Source organism: Zeugodacus cucurbitae, chromosome 3 (assembly GCF_028554725.1).
Source record: "Zeugodacus cucurbitae isolate PBARC_wt_2022May chromosome 3, idZeuCucr1.2, whole genome shotgun sequence".
Lineage (NCBI taxonomy): Eukaryota > Metazoa > Arthropoda > Insecta > Diptera > Tephritidae > Zeugodacus > Zeugodacus cucurbitae.
This window is the reverse complement of record NC_071668.1, coordinates 70,115,893-70,143,514: the sequence shown is the minus strand read 5'-3', so window position 1 is coordinate 70,143,514 and position 27,622 is coordinate 70,115,893. Positions and strand designations below refer to the sequence as shown.

At 34.0% G+C, this 27,622-nt stretch overlaps 1 protein-coding gene across 5 annotated transcripts in view; it reads left to right on the top strand.

Annotated features, from left to right (window-relative positions):
• The window catches only part of LOC105217910 (uncharacterized), a 63,683-nt gene that overhangs the window by 11,752 nt on the left and 24,309 nt on the right, over positions 1–27,622 (top strand). For 2 of the 5 annotated variants that reach the window (XM_054227958.1, XM_054227956.1), the window contains exon 2: positions 4,277–5,032. The exons of 2 other annotated variants lie outside the window; for them this stretch is intronic. The gene's annotated coding sequence lies outside the window, so the exon portion shown is untranslated. Of the gene's footprint in view, positions 1–4,276; positions 5,033–19,217; positions 19,693–27,622 lie in introns of those variants that run through there. One more of the 5 variants, XM_054227957.1, reaches the window with a different exon arrangement.

Sequence of the window (27,622 nt, the reverse complement as noted above, 5' to 3'; positions counted from 1 at the left end):
TTTGGAAGTATACTTTCATCTCAAAAAGATAGAGTAGAAGACTAACCTTGAAGTCTTTTTTTAAAGTACAACATGGCACATACGTAAAAACCACGACAAACTAAGTTTGTCGATCTAAAATCCATTTTTTAATTTTTCGATTTTGCTAATTACTTTCTGGAAAATTTAAAATTTATTTTGAATTTATTGGAATTTCATTTGGCAACCACATGCAATGCCAAACGAGGCATAAATACATTACTCTGATTTATTTAATTTGCTCCTGTGCATATGCAATCACTTTAAGCGCCTAAATGTATGCTTGCAAATATCTACATATACATTTACAGTTACTTATATGAGTTTTTTATAACTTTTGCCAATTGAATGCACTTACATAAAAGTAAATATATATTTTTTTGCAAAACACACCCTCTTCTTGGCATCCACGTGCCTCGAGAGGGTTTATTAAAAAAATGTATGTATACATAAAAATATAAACCAACAAATGCGGTGAGTGGTTGGCACAAAATTGCTGGATGACCTGAAAAATGCATTCATTCATTGCAGCAACCCACGCTTGCCAACATTTTCCGTAAACTTTTTTATATATTTTTTTTTACTTTCTACTGCCAACACGAGAACGCCCTGAAAACACGTGCAGTTTGAACGCATCAAGGCTATGCATATGAGTACATACAAATCCACTACGATAAGTAGGTGTGTAACACTTCTTACCGTTTGCCGGCAGCGCTACACATGCTCTTACACACCCACTTATGCAACAAACTCATGCAAGTCGCATCGCAAAAAAAACCGGACTTTTTTCTGTGCGATGTTCTGCCAACAAAGGCGGTGGGGCTGCCGTGACGCCTTGTGCCAATGTTAAGAGTATGTGAAATGTTGCATTACATTTTATTTCGTATTTCGCATTTGCCATGCATGTTTTGTGCGCTGCTCTTCAGTTTTATTTGAGTTTTTACTTGTAAGCGCCTAAAAGGCGACTATACAATTTTTCATTTTCACATTTCTAAGGTCTCTTGTACTTGTATAACAGTACAATTGAATTGTATGTGTGCGTAGAGCTCTACATATTAGTTGCTTAAATAATGTGTATTCAGAATTTGTTGCAAAGTTCTTTTATGGAAAAAGCAAGATAATTTCATACAATAGCAATGCAAGTTCGTTTTGAAGCACACTTAAATGGTGTAAAAAGTTTTTATAGCACATATATACAATGTTTATTGAAGACACAAAGCGCAAATAAACTAACAAATCCGAAAAGAAACAAATATTCTTGAAAAGTCGCTATTCATGTTATATACTGTCTAGTAAGTAGATTAAGTACTCGAATATTTCAAGGTTCAAAACGCACTTACAAAATTCTAAATTTATTTATTTACTAGAAGACGACATTCAGCATGGTATGGGAGGTAATGTATTCTCTCTCTTTCTGCCATTCGGAACCGTCTTAAAACTTAGTCTTGGTGTTGGATTGTTTATCTTTAAGAACTCATATCAGTCACATTATAATCAATTGAGTCATTTCATGTTCCATACCTAAAATATTACTTAAAAACGCCTAAAAGTCGACATTATTGCCAAAAATCTCTGCTGCAATTAATGCTAAATATATTTAAAATTTTTTTCGAGGTTTACACCCTAACTAAACTCTACCGGCTTTCTTTGAAACCATTATACTTCCGTCCGGAATATTTAGACATCCATAAGCTTACTTCAACACTAAAGTCTACGTCTCTAGGCACAAAGGCGTACAAGGAAACCAATTTGTGTCCAACTGGCAAAAAAGACTGTGGCAATCAAGCAAGATATGTTCTTAGAGATCACCTACAGGTAGGGGAACCGGCAAGTAGGAACCGCTATTGGCTGCAATTGCAGAGACTTTAAACAATTGATCGCGCTCACAAGCTAAGGCAAATAGTGGCACAATATACTGATCACTACAAACTAAGAAGCCATCTGGACAAACTATGAATCTTTTCGTCGGATCAATGTCGGTTCTCTGGCCAAGAAGCAGAAACGCCTGAGCCTCTACTCCTTAATTGCTTTGCGATTGCGAGGAAAAGGAGTCAGACAGTGAAGGCCTTTTATACCCTAAGAGATAGCATCATATCTATAAGCACTGGAACACTGTTAAGCTTTCTTGACGTGACAGAGTTAAATTTTATACTGTGATAAAAGGTGAGGACGCAATAGGCGATTCTCCATATCTTAATCTAACTGAAGTTAGAAAGATTTTTTAGCACTCGGTCTAGCAGCAAATAATGTTTTTATTGATACCTATTTTCACTCTATTCTTTAAAATTTGAGGTTTAAATAAGTGAAACAGTGTTCTTCGATTTGTCAAAAACGTAGTAAGTTGCGATTAGAACGAGCAACTAGTATAATTATTGATAAACATAATACTTGATCTTGGTGTTCACTAGATAATTAGTTAAATAAAATAAAATAGCAAAATTAAATTTTGGGTACATCACATTATATATTAAATATATATTATTTAGTGTATAGAGTGCCTGTTTTTAGAGGTATGGAGTTTCCTATCAGCTTTCAAAGTAATTTGATGAGTTTGATATTATATTCACTTATAGATATGATGGGAACAATATTGTAGAGACTTTTTTGGTTGCTGAATATAAAAACGAGGCTTTTTTAGTGTAATTTGCTAGGCTTCTGCATTATAGAACCTTGCTTTGTTGCCGAGAATGATGAATTTGTGTTTATTCAATAAGATCGATCTCAAGTTCTATATTGTTCTAACAAACAAATCATACCTGGCATGAGAATGTACTTTATTTGGACGACCTTTTTGGTAATACCCCTGACAGACGGCGGCGTTAACTCGGAATAACTACTTTAATCGGGGTTAATTCGAGAGTTATCTCAGTTAACTCCGTTTGCTAACTCCCATTTAATCCACAAAATTTTAGAGAGTTAGTGGGTGTTCGTGGCATTTTCGTTGGCAACATTGTTAAACAAGGCCGCTTTTTATCTATTGTGAATGAAAATATGCAATACTGACAGCTGTTTTTCAATTAAATGTGAACAAAAACATACGCATGCTAATTTTTTCTAAAATGGAAGAAATAATAATAACGTATTGTAACGAAAATGGCACCAGAACAAACTAGAATTGACAATCGAAATCGATAACTTGCCAGATCTATCTAGACATTGATATTCGTAGTTGCCAGAATGTTCGAGTGACGATAACATGTTAGCAATCGACTATATAACGGCTGCAGGGCTGGCAGCAAGACACAGTTCTAATAAGAGAGTTGTCGAGTGAGGACAATTCTAAGGAGAGAGTTGTCGAGTAAAGTGTAAACAAGCTATAAGTTAGAGTTGTAAAGTAGAGTATTGAGCAATAAAGTGTTAAGTTATAAGGAATTGGAAATAAAGATTAGTGTATAGCCATTAAAGTGTGACTTTTATTTGACAATCCAGTGATCGAACTCAGGGTAGAGTTTTGGAGTAAACGACAGATTTTGGAAATCCGTTACAGTATTTATATCTATTTTTTTAATAATTAGTGATTTTTTACTATTTGTGCGGCTAACAACCGCAATAATTGCTTCTATCCCATTTTATTTCACCAAAATGGAAATATTATTGCCAATCAGCTGTTATGAGAGTTTATAACTCACTTTGCTGCCGTCTGTCACCCACAAAATTAATCGGGAACAACTTTGCCGTCTGTCTAGCGTATAACTCAATCTCATTAAAATCTCATTAAAAATGAAGACTCACAAGTGGAAATATAGGTCATGTTATTGAGACTTTCAAGGTAATAATCTCTCGGTTGATGGACCAGAAAAAAGTTGAAAACTATCGACCTTAGTTTTCAACATTGTTCGACGGTGTTCCTAACACGCAAGAGTCAAGAATATATGCTCGAAGTTCTAATAAAACCATAAATGATATCTAATGTTTTTAAATTATATACCTCTAAAAAGAGCGCTTTTTAAAATAAAAATTCTTTCGCATTAATTTGATTAAGATTTTGTTATTATTGTAATATTTCTGAGATCTTGCACTTTGTTTCAAAACAAACCAATAAATTTAAGTCATCGTCAAATACCTAAAAATATATTTCTGTTTTCGAGTAGCTCCCTATAGCTTGTGTTATTTACTTTAGATAATATTTAAATATAAATATTTCTACGAATTTCATCTCATAACAATCTCATTTCATCCAACCGGCTCATCATTATTGATTACCGCATTTGTTGATCTCAATTGTTTTTTTCTACTGCCTACCTTTGAATTCCCACAGCAATTGATTGGTTACTCCATAACAAACGTCAACGACCACCACAGCTATGGCACAAATGAAAACAAACAAACTGGAAAATAATTAAAACAAACATCACCCACTGAAAAGAATCTACCCAGATGTAATATAACCGTATGTAAATATTGAAATTGCGAATGCGTAAGGCGGACGACGGACGGCGGACAGCTAGAGTGAATGCGAATACACGTCAACAACGTCTGGCGGCATCGCAAGCTTTAGCAACATTTTCGCAATGTCTAAGCACCCACACTGCTGAACTAACTGTAAACTGTAAAAAAATGTAAAAATCAGTGCATTGAAAGTGAAAACAGAAAATTGCGAATTCAACGACGACGCGCTTACGGCTCGCCCCCCTACGCAGCGCGTCATGATTTCCATTTCATTTGATGTAAATAACAATTGTAAAGAAAGTGCGCGCCACAGTCGCTGCCGCCACCGTCGCACGCCATGAACACGGCAAAAACTTAATGAAACTACAGCTGTCCGTATACCATATATGTGTGTCTCTGTGTGTGTATGTGTTTTGTGAAAATCGAAATTGTAAAACGAAATCAGTGCAGAAAACTGAACGAGTGAGTGAATTGCAAGCGGCAGCTAAGAATAGCACACAGCACCGGACCGAGTGCAGGCCAATCTCCGACCCGGCGCATTCTACAGACAACACGCTTCGCCACAACCTCGCAACGCCGCAAGCTCGGCAGTTTATAAGGCGGGGTGGGACACTTTTGCGCTGCTGTGAGTATTCTGCATGTCTGCTCGGCGGGTCCAACTTAATTGCGCTTGAGTCTTACAAATGTTCCTTGTTGTTGTTGTTATTACTGTTGTTATCGTTTGCATTTTTTAGTAGCGTTTGCAAAGGTGTTTCTTTTATTATTATTATCGCAGTCATTATTTGGACTTGGGGTACAAATTATTATTTGCTCTCGTGCATGCAAAGTTTACAACGAGTTGCCTATATACATACATACCAAAGTAATTACAACCAAATTGTATTTATATCAATTTCACACAACGGTTTTTATTGTTACTTGGCATGTCATTCATTTGTCGGCTATTTTGTTTGGTAATATATGTATACAATCAATTTTGTTGTTATTGGTTACTTTTTTTTGTTGTTTGTAATTTCTCAATTGTTTACGACAGCTAAGTGCAAACTTATTTCCATAAGTATGTGTGATAATAAGTATTATTACATTTTTTTTTATACCCAGCATAACATGCGGTAAAAGGGTATAATGGATGTGTACTCTCAGAGAGTCAATATTGCTAGGGGAAGTTGATTAATTCTTGTTTGTCACTCCGACTTTCCTTAGCTAAGATGTGATCTTGACGACTAGAAGACCCTCCGAAGAATACTGAAGAGCTAAAATGAAAAGTTTAACAGGAATTTCCCTTATATAAAGTATACTTTTTGTTTCAGTGGATGAAATCGATCGATTGAATTGTAGAAAAATTTCATTAAAGTACCGGTAGACCAAACCTTAGAAAGTAAAATCGATCTAACAATAAATAAGATATCGACAGAATCGTAGGGAGAGCAGCAAATCAAATATCGCTGAGGTCTATCTTTGTGATTTATAGCAGTTACTGGGTTTGATGGTGTTTCCAAGCCAGTTGTTATTGTTCTGAATCACTGACAGATCACTCTGAGACACTATCTATATTTAAAGTTTGTAAATATTGTTTTTATACTCTCGCAACAAATGTTGCTAAAGAGAGTATTATAGTTTTGTTCACATAACAGTCATAAAACTAAACGAGTTAGATATAGGGTTATATATACCAAAGTGATCAGGGTGAAGAGTGGAGTTCAAATCCGAAAGTCTGTCTGTCCGACAAGCAAGATTGGACCACTGCCACGCCCCCAAAATGGCGAAAACCGAAAACACATAAAGTGTTATAACTAACCCATAAATAAAGCTATGGAAATAAAATTTGGTATGAAGGATCGCACTATGAAGGGGCACATTTGGATGTAATTTTTTTTGGGGAAGTGGCCCCGCCCCCTACTAAGTTTTTTGTACCTATCTCGCAAACCAATACAGCTATATAAACCAAACTTTCTGCAGTCGTTTTTTTAGCCACTTCCTAATGCAGTCCAAAAATGAGAGAAATCGGATCATAACCACGCCCACCTCCCATACAAAAGTTAGGTTGAAAATTACTAAAAGTGGGTTAACTCATTAACGAAAAATGTCAGAAACACTAAATTTCACATAAGAAATGGCAGATGAAAGCTGCACTCAGATTTTTTTACAAAAAGGAAAATGGGCGTGGCGTCGCCCACTTATGGGTCAAAAACCATATCTCAGGAACTACTCGACCGATTTCAATGAAACTTGGTTTGTAATAGTTTCCTTACATCCCAATGATATGTTGTGAAAATAGGCCAAATCGCTTCACAACCACGCCTACTTCCTATATACCAGAACTTTGAAGACGATCTGAATCGTTTACATTACAATATATAAAGTAAGCACTGGTGAAGATATCGGTGCAGAACTTTGCACAAATATTACGTTTATAGTGTGGCAGCCCCATTCTAAAAATCGCCGAAATCGGACCATAGGTTTCCAAGGCCCCATATATCGAACATGAGGACCTCGGTGCTTCTAACCTAATATTATGGTTTCCAACATTCAATGGACTTTATACAATATATATGACGAGTATGTGGGTCAAATTGTGTATTATATAATATAAATAAAGTTAAATAAATAAATTTCGAGAGTATAAAATGTTCGGTTACACCCGAACTTAGCCCTTCCTTACTTGTTTTTTTTTTTTTTAGTTAATCTTCCCAGATAAATTTCTGATATTTCTAACTATACAAATTTTGTCTACAATAGGCGCTAAAACTTTCGATATTGTTCAGTTCCGGAAGGATGTTCGTAGAATACCTGCGTTCTAGAACTGTTGACCAAGCCTTCCAAATTCTAAGCAAATTCTTGAATTAAGCAAAAAGTCCTGCTTCGAATAGTCGTCTTTTATGGCATCTACTTATTCATCTTTATAGTTTAGACTTCTGCCTACATGTCTATCTTCGTCTTGTTGTTGTAGCGACACATCATTCCCTAAATATTTTTGTGAAATGCTGACAGTTTTGTCCAGTTAAAAATCCAAAGCTCTTCCGATTATGTAGAACCGACCGCCGTAGGAGCAGAACTCTTTTTCTCTAAAGTGAACTAATGATTTTTATTTGATAGACTTTGCGAAGTTTAATTTTATTTGAAGAATAATTTTCGATTCGGTTCGCAATTAGAACGCTCTTCCCTTACTTCAGTGTAATTGAGTTCGTCTGCACTGCGTTATTTTTCCACTACTTAATAGATTATCAGCTCAAGAATTCCATTGTGCTCGCAACTTTGTTGCAAAATACTTCAACGAGATTTATTGTAAGCGCTTATTTACCACTTGTATTTATTAGACTTAACAGTGCACTAAGATTTCGTTCCAAGTACAAATGTACTTAGATGATTGAAGAACGTTCAAGAAGTTAGTGCAAAACATGCACCTAATAAGTGAGCGACGCTGAAACGAACCGACAATAAAATATAAACCATATTTAACACACTTTGAACTCTGGTTCTGTTTTGCTCGTAGAAACAGGTGTTCCATAAATAAACATTAAAAGTAGGCCAGCTGTTATAGAAGCTGGGGAATAATCGAGGGATTGGAGAATAGAAAACCTGGCGTGTTTAAGATTGCATAAGTTTATTTGCCAGTTGAACTATGGGGTTTTTCGAACCAGCTTAAAGCTTAAAGGCAAGGTTTTCGTGTTGCTGATATTATATAAATATACTGATGGATAGATGGCTACCATATTCTTTAGGTCTTCGTAAATGCCATGTGGCATACCAATGTCGCAAAGAACTCTCAATACTCGCGTGACATGTTTCGAACAAATTTCGAGCATTTGTAAAATTAAAAGGTGATGTCAGGGGAATAGGTTTATAGGAAACAATTTTATAAGAGACACATGAGTCGGTTTCGATCGTACATGATTTCTTAAGGTCTCAAACAACTCCTAATGGTTTTGTAAGATGGTAGCAGTTTAATGGTTTATAAGACCAGTAGTGATTCAGAATTTTGGGTTGGAACTATCCGGATTCATATAAATAATATCACACTCATCCCAAATAAAGTTATATAAAGGAAGGGTAAAAAGGAGAATATATCCAACCCAAGATGAATTTTTCAATATATAAACTCACTTTTATAAAAAAAAACAATTGAAGAATGTAATATGGGACCTCGAACATGTTTTAGTTCACTTTATAACTTTTCATAAATCGAAATCGACCCTTCCTTAGAACTATAGGTACAAGAATAACAGTAAATCCAATATCGGTACTTAGTTCGAGTATTTTTCATAAAAAATTTATTATTTTCTGCTGGAAAAACAATATTACCTGCAGTTTTCTGCGGTCTGTTTGAAAATCTCGTGAAAATCAAACCCGCGCCACGTGAATATTTCCTAGTATCCAATGACCTCGTTGCTTAAAGTCAATAGTGATGAAAAAAAAATCGAAACACTGATAGTTCCGTGTGTTTGTTTGCGGTTTTGTGAAATATTCGTTCATTTATTAAGGTTACCTTGAGTATAGTACATATATTACATATAATCGTAGCAACGTCCGCTAATTACATTATCTAGCGCTTGTGACACAATTCGATTGGAAATAATTTTAACTGTAATATAATATAACTGGGTAATAGCTTTTCAATTTTATAACCAATAGTGTAATATAACTGGGTATTAATATTTATTGATTATACCGCGAAATGTGTGATTCATGTATGCTATTAAAGCTTTGATTGTCAGATGCGTGATATTGATAAGAAGCAAACTGAGTAGTGAGCTCTAAATGACCCCAAGTACAATCACAATGCCAAGGTCAGTAGTAAACTGTAATTTATTTTTATTTTTTATACTTTTTTTTCTTGTTTTAAATGTTTATTTGCTGATAGATTTGTTTATGATGTTCGCTGTCACTATATTAGGGTGGCCCTTTAATAACAAATGGTAATTTTATATAGTTCACATTGCAACAAAATGGATAAGTGACATCTTCGACTTTATAAATGATATAATATCATCGAAGAAAGATTTAATTGAAGAATTCTGCCTTACTTTAAGGACCTTTTAGATTATTTATATCTGGCGATTTTACAGTCAAAATCAATTCGTAACTGAGAGAAATTTCAGTTTACTCAAACGATCTGCAATTGGATGTAAAATGAATATAAGGATCTTTGATGTGTTTATTATAAAATTCGCTCTATTTAAGTACCACCCTAATATAAATTCTCTTAAGTACTTATGCAATTATAAAAAAACATCGTGTTTGTAAATAAGTTTCAGTTGCTATTTACTATAGAAGTGTAATTAATTTCGCATTTCACTTATCTCTAGTGATTATCTCATAAGTCAGTCGTTTATTGTTTGAAACTAAAGATTGTGAGGTTTCGAGGGCAAAGTTATATTATTTATATATTTTCTATATATATTTATAAATATTATTTTTGATTTTTGTTTAATAATCATAATTTTTTCGTACTTGAGATTAATGGCCTTGAAAATCAATTTTAATTAAATGTGATTATTCCTTAAATACTGAAAATGTGTTAAATTTACAAATATTACAAGAAATTTCGAGAAATATGCTTTGAGATTTTTTTAGGACTGACCCTATCTAAGAGTTTCATATCACAGATTTAGGAATACTACAATAAGTCAAATATTCATTGAAAAATGTGTTCGAAGCAATTCGTAAATTCTAATTTGTAAATCATTCTGGTTCACATTTCCCAATCGACTGAAATTTGATATTAGAAATGGTTCGTAAACTTCGATTTAGAATGTAGTCCCGGAATCGACCTTAAACAGGAATCTTATTACCATGATCCTTATTTTGTCTTTCACTGAAGCTTCATCTCATATGCAGTAAAATTCGGTATATTTTGTTGTTGTTGTAGTGAGAGAGTGTGAGAAATAATTTTGAGATATAGGTCCTAGCTTTACCCTAATAAAATAAGTGTCCGTTCCGGTTACGATTTCTAAAGTTCGTCTAGGTCAAAAGTTAAACTTTCACTAATTTTTTTCGATCGAGGTATTCGAGACTCTTCTCTTAATGATCGGATACAATTTTTGGAATTCCAAAAAAAACTAAAATTTTGTAATTTATGCAATAAATGTAAGACGTTTAAGAAATTTTTCCTAAAATTTCGAGTAATTATATTATCTATTAGGTCTATAACTTTCCTTCCGCCGTTTTTTTTTGTAAATTTCAGTTTTTTTGTATAAAAACGGTTACAAATGTCGATGAGCCTCAGCCGCACTTTTCTTGGAATTAAAAATGAAAAGCAAAATTTCCCGCAAATGTCGAGAATTCTGCTCAAAAAGTGACATTTTCAATTGAGAATAAGTTTGGGATGCAAACAGATCTCTACAAATATTTTGTTGGGTTAATGTTGACACAAATGTCCAAGATCGATATAAAACGATTTAATCGACCAGTGCTTGACCCTAGAGACATCTATTGGAAAACGACGGAAGCAAAGTTATGGATATTATAACAAAATTATCTTCATAAAAGATAACACCCACACTTCATTGACCTCAAGAAATAATAAAAATATAAAAAGATTTATTTACCATATTATTATCACACCTCTAAAAGCACTTGATTAGTGATTCATAATGCCGGTATGTCAACAAAGACAATTGCCTTCCACTAATGTCAATTGTTATAATTTGAACGTGTAGGTGTCAACTTGAATGGAAGACCTACAATGCACGCACACGCCTAAAAATATACACGCTCATTTTCGAAAATTCCCTACATTTTGGACGACACCTCAATGCGGCAGTACCTAGTCAGCGTGGCTTGCAGTGACGCCTTCTTATCGCTCGCTTGACGACACAACGTCCCAAATGGGGATACACGCAAAGAGAATTATAAATATGAACTTGTTAATAAATATTTACACTTGATTACTATGTACTCTATCATTTGTGGTGCATATGAAGCATGACGGCATAAAAAATATGATTTTTATTACAAGTTAACGGATAGTGAGGTCGGTGGTCGTCGGTTGTGTTCGTGTTGTGATGGGGAAGTGCGAGCTGTTCACGCAGTTTTTGTCAATTGAGCAATTGTGCGACGCCTCTTGATTGTGATTATTGTGCGTCATTAACGAATCGATAAATGAGTGAATGTGAATTCGTATATAAATATCTATGTTTTGACATGCAATCGATTTACACAGAAGCAAATGAAATGCTTCTACAAGAGGTTCAAAAGCAATCGCTATATTTTTGGTTTTCGGCGACCTTGTCACTTTACAAGTTCTATTATCAGTAAAATGGAGTTCGTTCTATCGAGTAGAGTATACATGCTTACATACTATTTACTTTGTAATATAAGGTTGGTTGAAATTCATTTTTAATGGAGCCTGGCGGTATATAATAGAATATTTTCAATAAACAAGTTGAGAACTATAGTCATAGATGGGAAATAAAAGAAATAATAAGTATATTGCTCGGTATAACCCTAATCGAGTTTGAAATGATTAACTGATCGATGTGCTAGGTAGGAGTGCAGCCTTATTTTTATTTCGGGCTCAATTAGCTCTAGCTGTGACATTTTGATTCACTAATCATAGGCCTTTATAATACTGGTATTTGTTTTAATTTTTTCGTTCCAAACATTTTGTGCTTTCGTAGACATCTATTCAAAGTTTGAGTATTCTGTGTCCGATCTACAATATTGTTGTTTTCTTATTTCCTTCTAGTTCATAGCCGCGGCGAAAGTTCTTGCAGAGCATACTCATTTTTATCGCATGTTCTCCATATGGCTAATTCCCCGTTAGAGTAGCTATAAGTCTGAAAATACTTTTCCTGGATCTATTTAATAAGTCCCCAATTATTGTCCTGTCATAGTTGGCCATATCTGTTTAGTTATTTAGCATTTGATTGTACATGCCAATCTGTTCTCAGCTAATTGTTCAAATTGTGTATTAAGCTCTCTCCTGATTGATTTTAGCCTTGAACTCTGCCTTGGATTCATCTAAAAACCCTCCACCACCCTTTACCAACTCGTCTGCCTTTTCGTTATCGAAAATGTACCTGTAGCCGGGAACCCAGTTCAAGTCTAGGTGGAGTTTGTCTTCCAGTGAGCTCAATACCTTCTAGCAGTTATGGACTATGCTGCATTTAGTCATGGACGATATATTGTTGCTTTATGTGTCCTCTCGAAGTTATGCAATAGAGCTTCACGGGCCTTCTCTATGCCCAGTACTTCCGCTTGGAAGATGCTAGTTGAGTTCGGTAGAGGGATAGAGAAGGAAGTGCCAAGATCATCGGAATATAACCCCATGTCTGCTATGCAGTCCATTTTGAACCCGTTGGTATAGACTGTGATGGTATTTTCCTCTCTCCGCCTTTCACCATTCTCGCTCCGATTTGGACTTACCAAATTAGAAAATATTTTGAAGATAATTACTCCAGAGTGATAAAGCCTTGGTGTTCTATATAGAAAAGCCATGGGAAATGAAGTTCTCAACGAGCCAAAAGGGCATTATGAATGTCATATCGGATTTTAAAGTGCCCATGAGGGCTTACCAGAGTACGTAAGGGGTATTCAATACCGATCTTCCGGAGTTGGATTTTCAAATTCAAATAAGTCAAATGAAAAAAATCGCTGCTTTCTGAGTGTGAAAAAACTCGAAGCTGAATGGTCTTGATTAGGTTATTGGTCCGGCTGGTTTAAAAAACAGCTCTCCAACAAGGGGGATCTTGTTATATATACTTAATCAAGAGATGAATAAGGAATAAATGATACAGAAAACATCATCGTCAATGATGTGAGTTAGGAAATTATAAAAAAAACATTTCTATGGACAAAATTAGTATTCCTGAACATAAATTATATAAAACATGGAATGTGGTGGGGTATTATATTTTTCAAAATTGAACCAAATTTTCGTTAATGCACTCATTCACTTAATTTGTCTTCAACTTAGAATTATTTTTATACTCTCGCAACAAAGTTGCTAAAGAGAGTATTATAGTTTTGGCGTGGCCCCGCCCCCAAATCAGTTATTTGTATATATCTCGCAAACCAATAAAGTTATATAAACCAAACTTTCTGCAGTCGGTTCTCTTACGTACCCCACCACACACCATCAAATTAGTCGAAATCGGATAATAACCTCGCCCACCTCCCATACAAAAGTTAGGTTGAAAATTACTAAATGTGGGTTAACTCACTAACGAAAAACGTCAGAAATACTAAATTTTACAGAAAAAATTGCAGAAGGATGCTGCACTCAGATTTTTTTACAAAATGGAAAATGGGCGTGGCATCGCCCACTTATGGGTCAAAAACCATATCTCAGGAACTACTCGACCGATTCGAATGAAATTCTCTCAGGTTTCTTAATTTAATACAGAGTAAATATTTTTCTTCTTATAGTGTAACTTGCCCTAGCTCCCATATACCTAATTATAGAATTTTCAAAATGGGTCAAATTGTGTGTTATCTTAATAAAAATATATCAATAAATTGCGAGAGTTTAAAATGTTCGGTTGCACCCGAACTTAGCCCTTCCTTACTTGTTTCTGTTAGAAATAACTACCTAGATTACATTTCAAATTCAAAAATTTTCAAATAAATTTCTTTTGTCATTCATATCACGCTCCAATACCCAATTATCAATACAAGCATTTTTTATGTTTTTAGGCGTAACAATGAGCGCTTCGAGCCAATATCAATAAAGTTTTACGTATATATATGCTATATAAGCAGGCACTTACATGAATATATATATATACCTATTTTCTATGTTTACCAAACTATATATGTATACATATACTTTAAATGGTCTGAAGGTCTCGTATCAATATGTATTTCAGATACAAATGTCTCTCCGTATATATGGATGCGTGGGGTAAACATAAACAGTACATTCAACTGGCATGTAATAGTTACAGCCGGAGCTGTTGCTCGCAGTGGACTTTGGATCACCAGACATTTTATTGTTGTAATATGCCTGTATATAACATTGTCTATGTAGCGCTTCAAAAGTGTTATTGCTGCGGCCACTCCTGAATAATTAATGATATCTTTGTGTATCCAGATCTACTACACGGTCGGTGTTCTATTCTTTATATTTGTTTTTTTCAATTTCGTTATGCTTCTTTGTTCTGTTTGTTCGCTTTGCTTTTTGTTGCCATTAAATATTTGAGAAGAATCGTATTGAAAGTAAATATTTATTGAAAGTCAGTGTAAAATAAATTGCGTAGTTATTAGTTTAGCCTTGATGTAAGTGTGAGGTTATAGTTGATCTATGTGCTTTGTTTTTTAGACTTCAAAATATTGTTTTAAACATGAAAGCACTACTGTTTATGAAGCAAATGTCTGCTTGAAGCTAAACCTGTTCCTATGGATATGATCTTGTCGTGGTCCAAATTTGTTTTTAAGAATCTGTTCTCGAAGATCTGAAACTGTTATTATCAATATGCAATCCAATATTAATTTTAACGATGAGATCGATCGTTATTATGTCTAAATATCGGAGATATTTTTCGTTATTTTATTGCACTTGTTGTAATACCATGCAGAAGGTATTGATAGAGAGTGAGAATTCAGGAGTCAGAGACAGAAAGATAAAGGTGATGGATAGAGAGAGAGAGTGTGTGATAAAAAGGGGGGATCGATAAAAAGAAAGAGAGATAAAAATCACTAATAAGACTCAATGAATTCACAACGTTTCCAAAAAGTATATGAAATGGACCCGGTCTTCTATCTAGGCCAGTATTGTCATGTTGATTTCTATTCTGTATTTTAGACAATTATCTTATCTAGATCGCTCATTGCCACCCTAGCCAATATATCATGTCATTCGCCTAGTTCTGTCGTAATACTTTTGTAATACATATGGCAGGAAAATAAAAGCCACTTAATCAAAAATAATATAAAAAAATATTTTTCGAAATTAGTCTTTATCGATTCACCGACTTTTAACGACTGGAGTATAATAGTATGCATATGTATATAGAGTATGTCTTACATGCTCTTTTACATTCTCATTAAGCATATTAGAATGCGGCGACGCAGTTAATGCGTATGTCATTAAAATAATGTTTCTCATGTGTTTTACTTGCAATTACGCATTCTCTCTTACCTTTGCACTTTATACATATATAATAATATGTACATATGTATAACTATCTAATGTACGCTTGTATCTACAAGTCAGATTTTATTTTTTTGCATTTAATTGACACATTGCCTTATCGCGTTGACTTTTCTCCCACCAGAGTTGCCCTCAAATGTCCTTGAATGAGATAACGGCGCGATAAAGTGTACCTCCCCCTTTCATTTCCACACCTATGTACATGCTGTGTGTCGCTCAAATGCTTGAAAATCCCTTCAATTACACTAGAATATTAATACTCTCACGTTTGTTGGTTGATGTAATGAAACAGAACTTGCTGTGTAGCAATATATGTACAGACTTGTGTTAAAAAATAGCAGTGCTTCATAACCATATGTATATCAGCTTTAAAATTTCAAGAAATATTTTAGATAGTTAGGCATTTTAGATTCTGATTTAGATTTAGATTGATCTACGATCCATCCAATAAATCCCACGCTCAAATCTAAGCAAAATCTAAAGTAACTGTTTTAAGAATAGTTTTTGACAAATTTTTGGGCCCGACTTTTTGTTGAGAGAAAGGTTATACAGTAAAAGCTCCTTATTCGCGCTTCCTTTATTCGCCTAAAATTTTTTTTATTCGCGGATCTAATAAGCACATACATAATAATAAAATTATTCCAATAGGTATCCCACCCAATATTCTTGTCGAATGGACTAATAAAAAAGTAAAATAGATCTTATTACAAGAAAAATTTTAAATATGCCACTATTTTCGCAATATTTTTGAACTTTTGGTAATATTTCCATATAGAAGGGGCTCACATGGAACTGAACACAAACTATTGAAGAAGAGGCTTCAACAAGCACTGGAAACGTGACATTCAATTTGAAAAATCTTAGTGAAGGTTTAAGAATGGCAAATGAGCTCTGCGATTTCTTTATGAACATTGGCCCGTCTATGGAACGAAGTCTAATTTTTAAGAGACAAATTGCTAATGCGACTGCTGTGTATCAGTCTGAATTGAAGAAGCTTTTGAAAACTGCTAAGCAAGAAAAAATTACAAAATTCTCTCTTAGGGGATTAAAAAAAAAAACAGATTCCTTCAGGCTATAACTTAATTTATGATGAATGGATCATCTTTAAGTTTATTGTGCTCCCAAATGAGTCCTAACTATATATGTCATTAAAAACTCGTTGGATGTTGGGGTTTGTGAGTTTTTTCACTACAATCGAAGCATTTTTTTGGGAACTTGAAACATGGATGGAAGATCATTCGTCTCTACTGTCCTAATGTTCTAGCCATTCATAAACCTCAGCGCTGGTTTTGTTTTCTATCAACTCTTTTTGAAGGTTAGACCTCAGCGTTAAATGCTCTATGGTGGCTCCATCCAGGGAACGCTTTTATTTTTCCAATAAAAATAGAAGATTTTTGGGATCACTACCAATCTCATTACCAAAAAGTTATCTTTATAGTAGAACTATTTTAAAAAGTTATTTGAGACTGATTCTTCATTTCACGCTCTACTTTTTCTGACCAAATATACAAAAAAAGTTCGAATAAAAATAAAGTGAATTGCCGTGTAATATTAAGTCTATCTTATTTATTGACTGACTTTTATTAACCTCAAATTATAACCTTTAATTATTATTAATATAAATTGTATATATGACATTGCATTTTTATTACTCGTCACTGTTCAAAATGTGTGCACTTGTGCGAACATAAAAATGTTCATAACTATATACTCGTACATATGAAAATAAAAATTTCTAGATTTTATCGCACAACGAGTGTCTGTAATTTTACTTAGTTAGTCCCTAAGGGTGTAACCTTTACCTCGCTCTAATTTTTCACGCGCATAAAATCCTCCATCCGTTGAAGTATAAATTTAATCGAGCGCTATAAATTTATCGTAAATATCTAGTAAACATAAATATGTACGTAGGTGTATGTGTTTTCACATTTTATCATGCTATAAATAACAACGGGGAGAAAACCACCAAGTATGTATTCAAGTTTTTGTAAACATTTTCAAAGTGTAAAAAATAGTATTGGCGATTGGAACTACAAATATAGAGTGTGGAATATTTTTTTTTAAAAGTCATATTACACGTAAACACTGAGTCATGCCCTAAATGTCATGTTACTAAATTTTTATCAAATGTCGGGTATTTTTTACAAAATTAATTGTATACCATTACTTTGTTCTATTTGACATCTGATTAAGTTTAATATTTATATTATATGTTCATCATATTCGTAAACAGCGTATATATACTCGTACCCATCTAATTGCGATGGCATTTCCGGACGTTGCCTAGCTACGTTATCATTCATTACGGTTGTTATTGTGTTAACAGTATCGATGATTGAAGAAAATGAAAAACAACAACATATACATTTATCGGTTGTTAACAAAACGTACTTTTCTCCTTGTTACTTACAACTTGATATACGCTGTTGGGATTACTAAATGCTCTTGAAAAAACGTTCACATTTTCCTCGACTACTTTGAAAAACTCTGGTAGTACTGCTGTTAATCACAGGCTCTTTAAACTGACAATGGAAAGGTTTAAACTCCAGCTGAAGGGCTAATAAATTTCTTATAAACACTTTTTAATAATCACCGACTCTTTGATTCGAATTTAAACGTTTAAACCCCATAGATTACTAGAGCAGACTTTTTTAGGCCAGAAAAACGTTGGAAAACCCACTTAATTTTATCTTGAACCTCTTAATGCACTGTAGAAAATGTATCAAAATATTTTTAATATTATTTTCTTTATTTTGGAAACAATCGGTCCGTGGAATATACATATGTACATAGTTCTCGAAAATATATAGGCAATATGCCCAATTTTAAGATTTCCTCAAGTGAGATGTATGCTTTTGCACTTGTATCAACTTGTTCTAAATGTTCTTTCGCCTAAATGTAGGCAATATTTTACATATATTTAGTTGAAAAAAGTAATTGCATACATTTTGGCGCAATTATAATAAATTTTATAATATGCAACTTAATTTTTTATTATTTATATGTTTTTTTTTCTTTGTTTAACTGTAATCTACTTCCATTAAACATTTTATTGTTCCAATTTTGTCGAATTATTATATTAAATATGTATGGTCTACAGCATATCTACAATTTTACCAAAAATATTCTCACGCCTACACGTGTGTAATATGCTTAACGCACACTGAAGGGCTAGTATTATTTACATAAACCTAGGTATATAACAAACGCTCTCTCTCTCATTTCACATAAATAACACAATTCGGTTAATTATACTACAGTGCTTTGTAAACTGTTCTGCTCCCCATTTTCGACGAGTATTTTGGCTTATTTGACCGTTTTCACACGGGCAATTTTTGTCGCGGCAATTCTTAGTTTTATAGGAGAGGGGGCGACCAAGGGAAGCGAGAGAGAGAGAAATTCTCGTCTCTTCGTCGCCCCCTCTCCTATAAAACTAAGAATTGCCGCGACAAAAATTGCCTGTGTGAAAACGGTCTTTATAGCCACTCATTCAGTCATTAGCATTATACCGCTGCATTAGTTCGGCTGCTAGTCGATTATGCTCTCATCGTCATTTGCGCCTTCAAACGCGTCGGGAGAGCGCGATAAGCAAATAGGCACGATCGATTGTGTGTCGTCTAGCCAAACGACAACAATTCACTTAGACCAGTCTTATGTGAGCGATCTGCTGGAAGCGTTCATTTTGTGACGACTCTGAGTGCGTCGAAATATTTCAAATTTAAAAACAAAAAAAACATAATAAAAGAAAAATCATCATTAAACATAGAAACAACCGAAGATAACGCGTCACAACTCATTAAATTTTAGTTTCGTTTGTGTTTATTTATCTACATCTGTACGCATTATTTTACTCGGGATTCTTGGTGACAGCGTAAAGTATTCAATTTTCAGTGTACATACTAAATTTTGACCCGAGCGATAAGCGTTTTGCCGTGCGATAAGAATACTTTTTAAAAGTGAAAACTAGCAAATCATAGAAATCATTGCCGAAAAAAGCGAAAGAGTGTATTTTGTGGAAAGTTGAAAAAATATTTAAAGAAAATATCGCATATATGTGTACATAACAACATATCTATATATATAAATATTTATAAATTGTAAAGTGTATCAAAAGAGTGAAATAATCAGTGGAGCCAATTACAATTTATTAAATGTGTTCGCTGTGACCAAAAGAACGGCAACAACATGTTCCGGTTAGTGTTGTTATTGTTTGTTGCATGTATTGTTTTAAGTGAATTTAATGTGAAATTTAAAAAATTATATATGATTTAATTATATTAAATTAATTACATATGTATAAACACATATATGTATCTGTAGCTCTACAATACCTGAAAATGTATAGCATACTAGCAGATCGCTCCGGCTTCGCACGGGATTGCGATGCGAACAGAATGACTTGCAAGAGATTTTCAGTTTCAGATTAAGATTCTCCATCACGGAGTCTTTTTGATACCCTTACCTGGGAAATATTTCCAGAAAGTTGAGATCTAGTTAAACTACTATCTATCATTTTCGTCTATACGACGAAAGACGTATTAGGCCACTTTTTTTACACTATGGATTACGTTAGTTAAGTTTTAATAATCATCCCTTTCTAGCAATAAATATTGCCTATGTTACTCAGGGTGAACGTAGCTTTGCAATGGTGAAACAATTTTTGAAATCGGCACAGTAGTTTTTGAGTTTATTCAATACAAACATACATACAACTCTTTTCTCTTTATAATACGAGGGCTGCTATATATATTTCTGGTCTAATAATGAAAATAGGAATATTTATCAACGAAAATGGTTTTATTGTTTTTCAAAATATTCTCCATCAAGATTTATACACTTTTGCATGCGCTCAAACCAATTTTCGAAGCACTTTCTTTAGCCTTTTTTTGAGAGAAATGCATAGGCATGCCTCTATCTGAAGGTATGTTACATGACGGCATCGATGTTTTCTGGCACAACGGCTGTTTTTGGACGACCTTCACGGAATTCGTCTTTGAGCGAGCGTCGGCCACGATTGAATTCGTTGTACCAGTTTTTCACAGTGCTATAGGATGGTGCTTCATAGCCATACAAAGATTTTATTTCATCGATGCACTCTTGTCGCGATAATCCACGTCGAAAGTTGTGAAAAATGATCGCGCGAAAATGTTCACGAGTTAATTCCATTTTTTGGCCGAGATGAATTTTTTAATTCCCTGTAAATAAAACAATTCACGATTAAATGACAAAACGTTCTGAGTGATGTTATTCTAAAAAATGTCAAACTTTCCAATGGAAATGTCAGATTGCACCTGGCAAAACTTAGTGTTGCCTAGGCCAGAAATATATATAGCAGCCGTCGTAGTAGTATAGATTTATTTTGTTTGTGAGAGACATAAAAGTTAGACGTGTTTTGCGTGTTTGGTTATTTCCTGGTGTCGAAAAAATTATCAAACTTGTGTTTTTTTGCCCTTGGTTCTCCTAGGCTCTTCCATTGGGACGATTGGACTTTGGTTTTGATGTCATAATCATATACCCATGATTCGTCAACGAAACCAAATTCCAATACGTAACTCGCGGAATTTGAAAATTCACCTTATTTTTTAACAGATCTCGTAAGCAAACTAGCCGTGTATTGTCATAAGTGGCTCTCAAATCTCGCGACTAGACCTGGAATCAGTTAAAATGAGAAGAATGGGGTTTCGTTGTACATACTTTATGACCCTCCAATTCCAATTCCAAAAGACCGAGACTGTTTCATTTGAGTATGTTTTGACTACCCCCCCCCCCCCCCCCCCCCCAAGACTGGTAATATTTCAAAAACAATTGCAATTGGAATGCGGACGGTTATTTGAGGAGGTTTTCTATGCTTTATAATCATTCCTAAGGGCTGATCCTTCGCTGATTATGGCGAATTATTTGCCGAGGTCTTAAAATGCTCAACTTCAGCACTTAATTATTCAGTTGATTATCTACTTTGTAATATAATGATAATAAATCTACATTGATATAAGTCGATAATTGGGAGAAGTCGGTAACGTTTTCTAAATAAATAAAAGTCAAGCCATATATACCATATAAGTTGGAGTGAGAATTGAAATTTCGTGTAACTCTAAATTGACCTTACAAGCTTCAAAGGGTAGAGGAAAACGTTCTGTTTTTTTAAGCGGAAAAAAGTCATGAACTTTAAATTGATCCAAGTAATATGTAGAATTAATAGAAGATATGGACTGATACTGACTGAAGAGATATTTCTTAGGAAGATCCAAACTTAAACTTTTTAAAGCAAGAAAAAGTGACTTTCAACGGCTTCGATCACACCTTTGGTACCATGCCACATTTAAGAATTCAAAATTTTAAATAGAAAATTAATAATGCATATATAGCTCTTGTGCAGTATGCCTTGAGAAGGCAGGTAGTTGGAGATATCATCTGTAGATAAATGCATGTATTATATATACATATATGTACTTATAAACCAACTGTCGGAATGCATTTATACTGTGTGAGACATATACATACAGATATGTATATATATTTATTTTTCTTTTAGAAAATTTACACTTAGCTTCATTAATCTTATTTGAATTATCTATTGTAAATAAAGTGCCTGTATACAAAAATATATGCACAAATACTATTAAAAATATTTGTTTGACCGAGTACTGAACTTATTTGCATGGCTATAGATTTAGGCTGACATAAAGTAAATAAATACATAAGAGTACACACCTAGCAATGAACAAGTGTACACAGACACATCTTTCTATCGATATTTCTAAATTTTTATTGTCCAAATAGTTGTAGGTTTTTTTTCTTGAGTCTCAATATCTTTTTGGATTGTTAATTCTGAAACTAGTATTTTCCAATTCTTTTACTTGTGTTTTGTATGTATGTAACATATGCATAGTACTTGTTTGTAAAGTGTGTCACGCTCGCACTATTATATTACTTGATCCCCTGCTGTTCGTTTGTTATTGTTTTTGGGTTTTACATTTCCCGCAGGCTAGTTCTATTGGTTTAGATTCAAATATAATAATAAATATCGTCATCTTTCTCTATATTTCCTCCCTCACTATTTCTCTATTTTTCTCTTCTTTGAGTTGTTTTCAAAAAAACCAGTTCCAATTCGAATTGTTTTGAGTAGAAAATTGTAGTGTATATAATATATGAATATGTTTGTTTGTATGTTTGTATATGAAATTGCGTTCAATAACCCCATAGCTGTATGATTATTTGTATAAATTTATTTATAATTATACTTTAATTATTTAAATTAATTATTAATATTTAGTTTGTGAGAAGAGATGAATATTTAAATTTTGTTGGGAGTGAATAACTGTCTAGCTAAGCGCGAATAGAACAAACAAAGGGGTATTTGGATACTTTCTAGTACTGAATTCAATGAGCGAGTATTTTACTATTGCTTTCAAAAGTAAATTTATCCACAAGTGAAGTCTCCAAAAATCTTGAACGGAGAAATGCTGAATCGAACATTAAAAAAAAATATCCAATATATAATAATATATTTTGGAGGATGGGATCATGTATAGGGAGGATGGGATCATGTGTAGAAGTTCACGTAATTGAGGACAGTTTCTGATTGTCATTCACTTGGGAGTGGCCAGGAACGATTCTATTTCATGTGGCTCTAGCAGCTCACGACTTCCGGTCTTAGACCAAGTATCCTCTGGGTAGCCAACAGACATCCGTTTGGAGGCGAGCTAAAGTGAGAAGGCGAAGCCGCTTCTGCGGTTGTGCGTAGGGTTTGGGACCCACCACATAAAAACGAAGTAGTAATGAAAAATCGAAGAAAGCCTCGGATGAGACACCCCCTTTTGATGACGACCCCTGCAAACGTTTTAAGGAATCTCCTGTCATCAAGCAAACAGTCGGCGCATTCGCGTCTTGGCTGTTGACAGTCATAACTTCGAAGTCGTAGATAATTTCGTATACCTGGGAACCAGCATCAACAAGAACAATGTCAGCCTCGAAATCCAACGCAGAATCACTCTTGCTGACAGGTGCTACTTTGGACTGAGTAGGCAATTGAAAAGTAAAGTCCTCTCTCGACGAACCAAAATCAAACTCTACAAGTCGCTTATCATTCTCGTCCTGCTTTATGGTGCAGAAGCTTGGACGATGTCAACATCAGATGAGACGACACTAGCGCAAGATTTAAGGTCCTCAGAACATTGGCAACGGCGAATACCGCATACGATGGAATGATGAGCTGTATGAGTTATACGACGACATTGACATAGTTCAGCGAATAAAAAAACAGCGGTTACGCTGGCTAGGTAATGTTGTCCGAATGGACGAAAACACTCCAGCTCTGAAAGTGTTCGATGCAGTACCCGAGGAAGGCCTCCAGTCCGTTGGAGGGACCGGTTGGAAAGCGACCTGGTTACTCTTGGAATCTCCAACTGGTGCCGAACAGCGAAGGAAAGAGAGGAGCCTCGATTCGGCTATAACCGACTAAACGGTTCAACGCCAATTACATACATACATATTTTGTTGTATTATTGTTGGTGATATTCTATATTTACTTTTAAAAACCAGCTCCCACGTTGTACCCATTCGTTTCACTTCATTAAAGAACATGTGCTCGAGTTATGCTATGAGTTGGTCTATTTATTTGTTCCTGTTACACCTGCTAGGGGGTCTGAAAAAATATATATTTATTGTGATATTAAAAAGCTTATGCTTTGACTTTTTAGGTAACAATCAAGGGTCTTCTTCATTGCACAGTGAACCCTTATCAATTGTTAATTTTAATTTTTGTTTCCTGGAAAGCAAATATTTCAATTCTAGTTAACAGATTATGAAGAAAGACAATTGAATCTGTATTGTTTGTTTAAACTCACAAAAGTTAGCAAATATTATTCAGAATTTTTTAAGGCCTGCCTAATCTACAGCCACATGAGACTAGATAAATAAGACTTTCATCTTTGCTTGAGTTCCATATCTATAGTGGCGCAGATTAACAAGTATTTAGTGTATTCCAGATTGCGAGAAAATCTATATAAATATTATATAATTGTTGCGCAGAAAACACACTCTGCACATGCTAATTGCACATTTGAAAAGAAAATGAATAAAAAGTAAAACATTAAATACAAAACAAAAGCTAGAAATTTTAAGATAAGAATTGCATATTTTTTTTGCAAAAGAGTTTATTTATTTGAGACTTTGCGCTGTTAGCAATATTTCAGAAAGTCACGTACTCCCTGGGCGGTGTAGTCACTCGAATCGGCAGTCTTTGACATGTGTGCTCTCATTTTTGTTTAGTTTAGCTAAAAATAAAATTCGATACTGTATAAAATAGTTTCGAACGTCTATTAGTCTAATATTTCAAAATCGAAATTCACTTATTTTGAGAAATCATTATTACATCAGAAAAAACTAATGTTCCCCAAATTATTTTGAGGAATATTACCGACGAGACCGTCTTTGGTTTTTGGTCGTATACAAATCTAGGTCCATTCCGGTTACCTAGACCCGACTGTGGTGGGATCGATGTCAAGGTCTTTAATAAATCTACTCTACAAATCTACAATGGAAACTTCTCAAATACTAGATTTATAGATTTCCTTTAATACTAACTAAGCTGAATCTCTACACATTCACTAGACTATCTGTCAAAGGCCATTCAAATTATTTTATAAAGTAAATCATAGCCTCATAGAATTTAAAAGTTTTTCTAGTGGCTTTAAAAAATTGGAAGTTTCTTTCATATTAGCAGTTTTCGAAAATAGTTTTCTACTCAGTTTGAGCACCATGCTTGTGGAAAAATCTAACCAATAGAGTAAAAGAAAATCTAAAATGGCATAACCACTATATTTTTATTATGCCAGTGCATGTTATTTATACCAGTTGTTTGTTCGATTCACTACTCTACAAGGTTTGACGGATTTTATATGTGCGAGATTCCTTGTCTTTCGAAATAGTAAACGAAAAATATGAAATTATCTAATTGATTTTATCCAAATTCCAATCATAGTTTAACCTGACGTTATTATCGAAATGGTTGTGTAGACACCATGCAGACAGTGCTCATTGATCATATCAATAATTCTTTAAAATATATAAATGAAAAACAGTTCAGTTCGATTAGGTTCAATTATATGCCAGTAAAAGCTAAAAAAAGGTTATGAAGTACAAAAATATCAATGTTTATGATTCGCCAAGTGCATAAATACCTATACCTATGTTCTGTAGGGCCATTTTTGGTAGCAATTTAATGAGGGTCGGTTATGATTCATTTGACGATAACGAGCGATTTTTTCTGTTATCAGCAACATTTTTTTAGCACTTTACACACCTGTTGTGTGGAACCAGATGGCCGGGTTTTGTGGAACATATATGTATTTAAATGGTTTTGTATTTCACTATAGCCAATAATTTGTTGATAAATTATAAAAAATGCAATTTGTAATAGTATGGTAAAAAGTGTGGAAAAATATGGATTATTTATACTGACCTTCCTTTTTATAAATTTTATTTATAGTTGTATGTCCATTTTTTTTTTTACTTTTAACAGTTGTAATTTGAAGAAAAAGCTTATTTAAATTTATTTTTGAATTTTTTGTTAATTTTTGACGAAGTTTTACCATTGTGTTGGTAATAGATATTCCCTTTAATCTCTATTTGTAACTATTTGAATTTTCACATAATCTTAAAAAAAAAGGTTTTAGTTTGGTTATAAATATTCAAGTTAATCTGTTTTATAAATATAAAAAATCGTTATAAATACCTGCCTTTACTAAATTAATAATATTCTGTCTGTGCTCTAAGCCATCAATTTTCGTTTTCTTCTGACTATAATCAACTATTTGACAACTAAATTTGACAGCTGTCAAGTTGCAGCACTGCTTTATCAAAAAGCACGCAATGAATTGTACATTATATTTAATTCTCAAATGATGCATGATTTGTATTATATTAGTTAGTGAATTTGTTTTCAGAAGTGGCATTTATAAAATAATTGTTTGCATTTTTATCGAGTGTAAAAGGTGACCCAGTTGTTATGGCGGTCATAATTGAATGTTTTGCGTGCGTGGCTATTAATTGATAAATCATTTATGTAGCTTCAAACGCCAACCACGATACACTATAGGAGTATGTTCTTTTGATAATTTCTCATCCTTTCCACAAATGATTATTTAGTGGATCCAAGTTTTTCAGTTGAATAACTCTTGAAGTGCAATGGACACTCTGAAAACCACAATTGTTTAGTTTAGGACCTTTTAAAGCAACATTTTTATACTCTCGCAACATGTTGCACAGAGTATTATAGTTTTGTTCACATAACGGTTGTTTGTGTCACCAAGAAATATAAGAGTTAGATATGGGGTTATATATACATAAATGATCAGGATGACGAGTGGATTTGAAATCCGGATGTCTGTCCGTCCGTCTGTCCGTGCAAGCGATAACTTGAGTAAAAATTAAGATATCTTAATGGAACTTGGAACAGATATTCCTTGGCACCCTAAGGAGGTTGCTTTCGGAAATGGGCAAAATCCACTGACACGCCCACCAAATGGCGAAAACCGAAAACCTATACAGTGTCATAACTAAGCCATGAATAAAGTTATGAAAATAAAATTTGGAACATAGGATCACATTATGGAGGGTCACATTTGGATGAAATTTTCTTTGAAAAGTGGGCGTGACCCCGCCCCCAAAAAGGTTTTTTGTATATATCTTGCAAACCAAAAAAATTGTATTAACCAAACTTTCTGCAGTCGTTTCTTTTAGCCACTTCTTAATGCAGTCCAAAAATGAAAGAAATTAGGTTGAAAATGACTAAAAGTGCGTTAACTTACTAACGAAAAACGTCAGAAACACTAAGTTTTACAGAAGAAATATCAGAAAGAAGCTGCACTGAGATTTTTTTATAAAATGGAGAATGGGCGTGGCGTCGCCCACTTATGGTTCAAAAACCATATCTCAAGAACTACTCGATCGATTTCAATAAAATTCGGTATATAACACTTTCTTGACACCCTGATGACACATGTGAAAAATTGATGAAATCGGTTCATAACCACGACAACTTCCCATATAACTCAATTTTGAATTCCATCTGATTCCTTCACTTTACAATATATACATTAGGAACCAATGAAGATAGCGAAA